The sequence below is a fragment of the Hibiscus syriacus genome, unplaced genomic scaffold (genome assembly GCF_006381635.1).
Source record: "Hibiscus syriacus cultivar Baekdansim isolate YM2019G1 unplaced genomic scaffold, ASM638163v2 tig00111095_pilon, whole genome shotgun sequence".
NCBI lineage: Eukaryota > Viridiplantae > Streptophyta > Magnoliopsida > Malvales > Malvaceae > Hibiscus > Hibiscus syriacus.
In genome coordinates, this window is record NW_024062980.1 from 12,405,472 (window position 1) to 12,415,416 (window position 9,945).

General features: G+C 32.6%; 1 pseudogene; it reads left to right on the forward strand.

The window, feature by feature from the left end:
- The first annotated feature begins 7,463 nt into the window (after positions 1–7,463).
- On the forward strand, positions 7,464–9,945 carry LOC120152681 (annotated as a pseudogene).

Sequence of the window (9,945 nt, forward strand, 5' to 3'; positions counted from 1 at the left end):
AATAAAATACCAACAATAGTCTCCAAAATACATAAGTTAAAAATAGAGTTTAAGACTCAATATTACATAAAGGTTTATGACACTACATACCCACTCCAATACTCGAGATGTTCTCTGATAAGAGATCAAGTCTGAAAATCCTAAAAACCGACGACGAGCTCCTCAAACTGGCAAATAAGAACCTGTGCATAGAAACACATTCCATACGTTGAGCTCACAAGCTCAATGCCACACAAATAATCCTACTATACTACATGCATTCAACATATAAACATACGAAAAGTATAGTCATGGACATTTGAATATATTCATCGTCACAATAATAAAAGTAAGCATCGTAGTGTAGCTCGGGCTCACTCAGCATCATAAAACTCAGACCCCTATTTGCTTACTACAAGAACCTTAGGTGAGATTTGAGTCACACAACATCAGCATCTCCCTATTACCTCAAGCTAGGTTTGTGTCACACAATATCAGTACCTTGCCAGGCTAGTCTACTCCTTTAGAGTACTTGGGACATGTATGGGTCACACAACATAGGTATAACATCCAACTAGCATTTTAAGCCCAAGTACTAAATTGGATATATTTAGATAATCCTTACTCTATCAATCAAATGTCATGCAAAGTGACTCTAGTATCCTCATTGTTTCCCGAGCATCAAACAAAGGCATGAGTCTTATGGATTCTTACTTCATTAAGGTCTTTTGTTATTTCACAAATTATTAAGGTTCTCACTTGTATGCTTACTAGAGAAGTCTCAACTACTCTTAATTCCCTTCTCGTACACTTAAAATTAAATTGGGTTTTTACCCACCCTAAAATGAAGGTATCGATACTGAGCCCTTGAGTATCGATACCGACCATTGGTATCGACACCAAAAATGGTTACTGATATTTGAGAAAATTATGTAGTACCGATACTTTTAACTAGAGTATCAATACTACTTTACTGCGGTATCGATACTATCCGAGTATCGATACCAAATTTTTCTTTGATGTTTTGAAAATTGTCATAGTATCGATACTCGTCCTGAAAGTATCGATTCTCTACCCCCATTATCAATACTCTCATGATTATCGATACCAAATTTGGTTGTTGGAATATTAATTACTATGCTAGTATCGATATTCATTGAACAATATCGATACTACATGAACAGGTATCGATACTACCATCCCAAAATACCCTTTGTTTTATGCTACATGAAGAACAATATTAGTATTGTTCATCAAGTATCGATATTTGAACCTATAAATCTCTATTTTTACTTGTGTAAAACCTCTCAAATCTCCCCTAAGGTATCCCAAGATCCTCAAACAGTGTTTAAAGATAATTTAAAGTTTAAAGGGTCAAGAAAGACATTACTTATGCATGAACAACACTAAATCCCCATTTTCATGCTATAAACTCATATCTACCCGAAATGTCTCAGGCACTCATACAAGCGCCAATACTAAACATGTTGATCTACCAACAGTAAGGTATTGTTAAAAGTGTGTTACCTTACACCTAAGAGTTGGAGAAGCAACCTCAAGCTCACCCAAATACCTCTTTCTCTTTGCCCTTCACCTTTTACCTTTCACCCACTTCTCTCACTAGAACAATCAATGGTATGAGTTATTAGTTGATCTAAAAGACTTAAGAGAGGTAGAAACGTGATTGTAAGAATTAAAAATGGGTAGAACCACCCCAAGATTTCCAAATCATAAGACCCCCACTAAACCTCTTCCATGACCAAAACTTTAAAAAAAAGGAGCTTGAATGGAAGCTTTGGAGAAACGATTCTATTTCTTACATTCACAAATCCAGAATGAGAATGGAGATTAACAAATTTTCACCTTGTCTTGGCTACAAAAAGAAGAACAAAAGAAGTTTGAATAAAAAGAAGAAGACAAATGATGGAGGAAAAGAGATTTGAGAGTTTCTGCTTGGGTAACCTCATACAATTAAGGATTTTCGGTCTTTTAAAACAAAGGTATTAATTGTTGTTTTGGTCCCTCCTCATCTATCCTCATTTAAAAAAATACCCTTTTAAGCCATAATAGGCTTAATCCAAGCCCAAACCACTCCATATTTGGACAAGGGCTTTTTATAAGCCTATTGGGTTTATTTTACTCCCTCTCGGGTTAGCCCGGATTACTAACCCTCAAGTCGGGGATATTGTAACATATCAAAAAATTGAAAAATAAATTTTAGGGGGTTCGTTTTGACTAAAACTGGGTTTAAAAATAAAATATGGTCAGTGAGAGTCACTACCATTATTTGTTTAGGGTGTTATTGGATCACCCAAAAATGTTATCATTTTAATAAATTTTACTTTTTAAAAAATATTAAAATAATATTGTAATATACTTTTCAGAAAAATGAGTTCGGGAGCCAATTATACGTGGGGAAGGATTATGACTCCCACAACGTCCGAAAATCGGTACTTAGTGGATTTAATTATTTTCTTTGGAATGGAATTTATGAATTCAAATTTAATTTAATTATTGATCCCTTTTAGTTAAACAAATATAATGTTTTTAATCCATTAAAATTTAAAAGGAAAAATTAACGAGTCGTGCATTTAATTGGAGAAAGATAACCACCTAATATAAGGTAGAGTGACATCCTTCTCCTTTCCAACTAAAAAGGTGAATCACTAATTTTATTCTCTAAAATTTTAAGTTAAATTGTTGACATTTCACCATTTCAAACCAAAGGGAATCACCACCTAACATAAGATAGAATGATGGTTTCCCTTATTTGGAAAGAAATAAGAAATATCATAATCATTGTACTTGTTTGTCTAAAGTTGTGCAACAAACAAAAGTTTTATTACTGAAAATTACCGAGCCTTTAAGAATGATAATTTGAATTGAATGTGCATGACCTTTTAATTTATTATAGAAAAAAGTTCAAGGAATACATATGAGGTTATCATGCTCGAAAAATAAAAAAATGCTATGCAACCCATAAAAACATTTAATCAAGAATTAAATTAATTAATCATGCTATAAAAATATAACATCACATAATAAAACAATTTAATTATGAACTAAATAATCATGCTTTAATACTTAAAAGGCATAAAATCTAAAATAATTAAATTAATTAAACATGAAAAAAATACCATATTAAATAATAATATATAAAAATAAAAACAATAAAGGAAATAAAATCAACTAACATGGAATCAGGGACCAAATTGCATTTAAAATAAAATCCTAGTGGTCAAATTACAAGTTTAGTGACCAAAATAAATTATGCATAAAAAACGCACAGACTGCAGGAACAAATAAACTATTGCCTTATTATAGACGTGCCCCTCTATAAATTGCCAAGTTTCATTTTTACCCTCATCTCAAAAAAACAAAAAAACTCTCTTAACTTACCTCTCAATCGCCCCCACCCGTTTCCATAATACGGTGGCTCTCCACCGGTGACCAAGCTCCGGACATTATGCCGACCACCACATACGTTGGCCGGAATCCTAAAAAATAACCCCATCAAAACCTTTTATCCACCCTCTAAAACGCCAACCAAAGCCCTGTTTTTCATAGATCTAAAGAACAGTGCTCGAGTTCTTTACCTCCGGTGACTTTTTGGTTATACGGTGATGCTTAAACACCCACGATGGTGATGAAAAGCTGAGTGCTCAACCCTTCACTCCCTTGTGCTTGCTTTAGTTTTTGTTTTGAATGTTCTTCTTTTCCAAAACTGGTACCCCTCTCTCGTTTCTTTGATTTTACAGTGATTTATAGGGGCTTGGGGAGACCAATTTCCTTCTCTGGAAATTTCAAATCCCCATTAAAAGGGGTCTTCTCCCTTTTTGTTCAACGACTTGTGGTTTCCCTTAAAATGGGGGTCTGTTTCTCCCTTCGGTTTGATTTGTTGCCATGAATGTTATTTGTTTTGGGATTTTTTTTTGCCGACTTGATTTGGATGTTGTGAATTTCTTTCTGTTTCTTGATTTGGTCTGGTCATGTTGAGTTTCGTTGGTTGATTTTCTCGATTAATGCTATTACCATTTTTTATTTTTTTCCTTATGTTATGGGTTTCGAACACAAATGTAGAAAGAATCAAAACTTTCTATTTTCGACGGTGTGTGGTCTTCTATCATGGTTTAATGACCGGTTGGTGATCCTTTTTTACTTTTGGCACTCCAGCAACAGATCCAATGGCCAGGCTTGAGGCAACGTGATTGTCTTAGGGTTTTATTTAAACCTAAATGGGGTCTTCAATTCCGAATGCTAGATCAATGTTTCACCGTGTGGCTCTCCTTTGTACGACACCTCCCCTAATTCTGGAAACCCTAGCTAACTTGATATTAACCCGGTTGTAAGATTCGAGTTATATATATGTTTACCCGATGGTTATTCTAGTAAAAAACCAACTTTGTCTCCTTTGAACTCTGTAGATGCAACAATAAGACTGTACAACCCGATTCCATTTTAAATTCTATAAGATATCCTATTATTTTTCAAATAAATATTACCCAATCCTTCTTTTCTCCACTCAAAACCAAATATTTATTTTTAAAATAGGGTAAAGGTTACAAATGATCCCCAATTATAGGATATTATTTTATTGAATCCCTCGACTATCAAAAGTTATAAAATGATCCCTTGACTATAAGATATTATTTTGTTGAGTCCCTTGACTATTAAAAATTACAAAATGATCACCGGGTTATTCATTATATTTTAAATTCATCATTTTCTGTTAAAAATGACGATAATCTGAGTAGATGTTAATCTATTGTATGAGATATAATAAAATTAGATCTCAGATTCTCAAACGACTATCATGTATCAGACATCAAATTAACATCCAAATCAAACTTTCGGCATTTTTAAAGAAAAAGTTTAACTTAGTAAATAGTCATGTGATTTTAGTACTTTTAATAATTGAGAGACTCAACAAAACAATATCCTATAGTAAAGGGAACATTTTATAACTTTTGATAGTCGATGGACTCAAAAAAATAATATCCTATAGTCGGGAACCATTTATGTATTTTACCCTTAAAATAATACCCAACAAATGAACAATAATTCTCCTAATCTATTTTTTCATTGGGTAAATTACATTAAAGGTCACTAATTTATATTAATATTTTTTGCTAATAAAATTTAAATATTATAAAATGATCATTAAATATATTAAATAATAAATTAAAATAAATTTATAGACTATATTATAATAATTTAATAAATTAAATTACATTTTATAACAATTTGATAAATTTTAATGATCATTTTATAATTATTTAAAAAAATAATGATAATTTATATCATTTAAAAGTTTACTAATAAAATAGATTACTTTGACATAATTTAATGATTTCATGTATAATTTAAACTGTCAATTACCATTTTACTCTCCTAAACCATGCAAAAAATGGTTAAATTTCATAGAGTCTTTGCACGATTTAATCCATCTTTATAATATCTTGGTATATTTTATATTCTTTTAGAATTCTTACTTGAGATTTGAAACTTTTATTTCCAACGATGTTATCTTTAATACAAGGATTCAAATCGCGGCCGTGTTTTTAATTATATTACGTTTACCGCAAATGCGGTCATAACAGACGTTATTACGATTATATCAGGTATATCGGAAGGCAGTGCTACCGCTATTTTACATGCGCTATTACAATCGCGAACCTCCATTTAAAACCTTACTTTAATAACTAAATCTGAATTATTTTTTATAAAAATACAATATATCTTATCATCACATTCATTATTTATAGATATTTCATACTTAATAAAATATGCATTTCTTTAAAGTTAAATTTCCGTTAATTCCATAGAATAACTTGACATGATGTTTGAACCTTCTAAAAATATCAATCATTTATTTAACTATGAGATAAATTAGTTCATACATATATATTTGAATATTTTGTGTATAATTGTATGAATGCTAAACATTTTCTTTATTTTTGTTTTTTGAAACGTGCAATTTTTTTTATCAAAATGTACCCAAAAAATCAAATTATATATCGTCATCATATTTAAAAGTAATTAGTAAACTATATAATTTAACGGAATTAAAGAGAAAAAATCAGATTAAAAACACATATTTAATAATAGAAGACTAAAAATGATTAAAATTAATAATAAAAGGACTAAATTCAGAAAAAAAACACTTAGGTGGTGTTTGGTTCGTTGAAATGTTTATGAGGAAATTTGAATCTGAGAAAGAATTGGAATCTGTCAGGAATTGGAATCCAATTCCATATTCTGTTTGGTTCGCAGATATGTCAGATGAATTTGATTTCAGTAATGTAAAATGACAGAATTGCCCTTCTTGTTTTTTTTGTTTTATTTTAGTTTGTTTTACAACTTACATGTAGTAATATATTATAAAAAATTAAAAATATTAAATTTTCATTTTATTGATTGATTATTCATTTCAATAAATTATAAAAATCATGCTAATAAACATTGTAAGTTAAAATCATCGCAATCAAAATATGTTAATAAGTTACCAAAAGATAGAGCAATATTTCAATACATTCCAATCGGAGTATGTTAATTAGTTACCAAAAAATATATCAAAAACTATTTTTATTCAATATATGAATTAGAAACACGACCCGACACGACACAAAATAATAAAAAAATATTTTTATTCAATAAAAATATTGACTTAATTGAAAAAATTATATAAAAATGGGTATTATTGTAATTATTCCTAAATATATAAGGTAAAATTATATATTTTTTTCGGGTCGGTCCGGTTTTTTCACCCTAAACCCGACCCGAATATCACACTTAAAAATACCCGACCCGACTCGACCCGAATATCACACTTAAAAAAACCTGACCCGACCCGAACAAAATAAAGTTTCACCCGACCCGACCCGACCCGAATATATGAATTAGAAATCCGACCCGACCCGAAATAATAAAAAATATTTTTATTCAACAAAAACAGTGACTTAATTGAAAACAATATATATAGAGGGGTATTATTGTAATTATTCCTAAATATATAATGTAAAATTATATATATTTTCGGGTCAGGCGGGTCAGGTATTTTTCACCCTAAACCCGAACTTGACCCGACCCAAATATCACACTTAAAAAAATCGACCCGACCCGATCAAAATAAAATTTCACCGACCCGACCCGAATATATGAATTAGAAACCCGACCCAACCCGAAATAATAAAAAAATATTTTTATTCAATATATGAATAAGTTACCAAAATATTGATGAGGGTAGTATGGTCAAATTTCAATTCCCTTTCCATCCATTCTTGGATGAAATTCACTTTCCTCATTTAATAGAAAGTTGAAGCCATGAGAGATTTCAATTCTCTTAAAAAAACTTGAACCAATCATAAAAAGTGATGAAATTAGATTCTAATTCATCCCAATTTTAAAAGATTCCATCCAACCAAACTCATCCCAAACATTCAACCTCCAAAAAAAAGAAAATATTATTGTTTACCTCGAAAGGTCACCGATTTCTGCAAATGACGACGACGGTCCCCGATAACCTGAGCCGCAATCAATACATGTACTTAGCCAAGCTATCCGAGCAAGCCGCGCGCTACGTGGAGATGGTTCAGTCCATGCAAAAGTTGGTCCTCGGCTCAACTCCATCCGGCGAACTATCCGTCGAGGAAAGGAACCTTCTCTCCGTCACCTAAAAAAACGTTATCGGATCTCTACGTGCCGCGTGGAGAATAGTCTCTTCGATCGAGCAGAAAGAAGAAGGTCGAAAGAACGAGAAACACGTTGTGCTCGTCAAGGAGTATAGATCGAAGATTGAATCTGAGTTGTCGGATGTTTGCGCTAGTATCTTGACTTTATTGGAATCAAATCTGATCCCTTCAGCTACTGCCAGTGAGTCGAAGGTTTTCTATTTGAAGATGAAAGGAGATTATCATCGTTATTTGGCGGAGTTTAAAGCTGGTGATGAGAGGAAAGCTGCTGCTGATAATATAATGTTGTCTTACAAGGCTGCTCAGGTAAACTTTTGAACTTCTGGTCAAGCTTTGATTAAATAGTTGAATTGGTTTTCACATTCAATTTCGGATGTTGACTTGTGGATTATGATTTTATAGTTAGGGTTTCGGTTATAAATATTTTTTTTAATATTTTTTTTCCTAGTTGAATCTTTAGATTTTTTTTTTTTCAATTGAATGAAGAATATTGCGCTGGCGGATCTAGCACCAACGCACCCAATTAGATTGGGGCTAGCTCTGGATTTCTCGTTGTTCTACTATGAGATTCTCAATCAGTCTGATAAAGCATGTAGCATGGCTAAACGTGTGCGTTTCCCCCCTCTCCCTCTCTTTTCGTTACCAAATTAACGATTATAATATAAATCCAATGTTTAGTTTAATCTGGATTCTGGAGCATATTACACTAAGGTTTGAAACAGAACTAGATAAATTCAAGCGATAAGAATTTTAAGTTAATTGCGAATGTGTAGCTCCATTTTCACATGTGGTTGATTCTGTTACCATATAATCACAATTGTGGAATTTGTAAAATCAGGAAGAGAGTGTTAGTCAGGGTATGAGCTATTACCTATAGTCAATATGTTCTTTTGATGCAGATCTACTAAAACAAATCCTTAAGCAAGTACTCAATATGTTGGAGGGCGATATTAAAATGACTGTCCCTTTTTTTCCATATATATGGGGTAAGGGGAAGGTAAGAAGATAATAGGCTACCCCCAACACCAGGTTGAGAGCAGCTTCCGTAAGAGACCTCCGAATTATGAAATGCCCTCCGTGAGACTCGATCCCACGACCTCAAGGTTAAAAACCTTTTGCTCTACCAACTGAGCTGGATGGTCATTTCGGAGGGCGATATTAAAGAAGTGATAATTATTGTTTCTTCTGCCAGTTAACAAATTTGAAAGACTTTAGTGAGGTTGAGAACAGAATAGATCAAGATTTTCAAAATTTCAATAGATTTATGTCAGGGGATGAAGAGTTTCTTGCATTTCTTTTCCACTATCATCTTGCTCGTTTATTTTGGGGAGATCTCTGAAATCATTGTGAAATAAGGTTTTAAATTGTTTCAAAACTTTCTTTGTGATCCTGTTGGATGTTGATGCATAGTTGCTGGGTTAGTAGGAATAAATCATAAATTAATTTCGGTTATTCTTTAAATATCCCTTATTTTTCATTCCAAAAAAGGCATTCGAGGAAGCGATTGCAGAGCTTGATACACTGGGAGAAGAGTCATACAAGGACAGCACTCTCATTATGCAACTGCTAAGGGATAATCTTACTCTCTGGACTTCGGATGTGCAGGTCAGTCCCCTCCCTCCCCCTTCCCCTCCGACACATGATATTTCTTGTTTCTTTATATCTTTAGTAGTATCATGTTATTCTATTTTTGGACTGGTCAAGATTGTTAGTTTTAGGGTAGGATAAAGTTTTACTAGCAAGAAAGTCAAGTATAAATAAGTTGTAAGTTTTTTAGCCAACTTTTTTCTTCTTATTTTTCCTTTGAATTAATAAAGAAAAACTAGGTTTCTTACAACTGTACGTTTTTTAGAGTTTCAAGTCCTTTCTAATCGTTTTCAATCCTAATTCTGCTGATTTATTGTTGATTTTCCCTTAAACCACACCACCCTCACTTGCACTCATGAACCCATGTTAAGCCCTCTCACGCACACACACGAACTCCACGTTAAAGGGGATTCGGATACATGCATTGGCCAATTCCTTACTCGATGTAATGTTCATTATCACGCAGGACCAGTTAGATGAGCCGTAGAAGGTGTGTTAAACCGGCGGTGGTCCTATTCTTCATCTGAAGGAGGTGGGCTTTGAATGTCATTTGCTTTCTCTGAATGAAGTGTGTAATTTTAAAAAATGGGAAGTAACTGTGGCAATGATGTTGCTATACTCTCCTTAATGAACTTGGTTTTGGAATTTGAAAGTGATTTAATAGGGTAGCATTTTGTTTTGTTTTTTC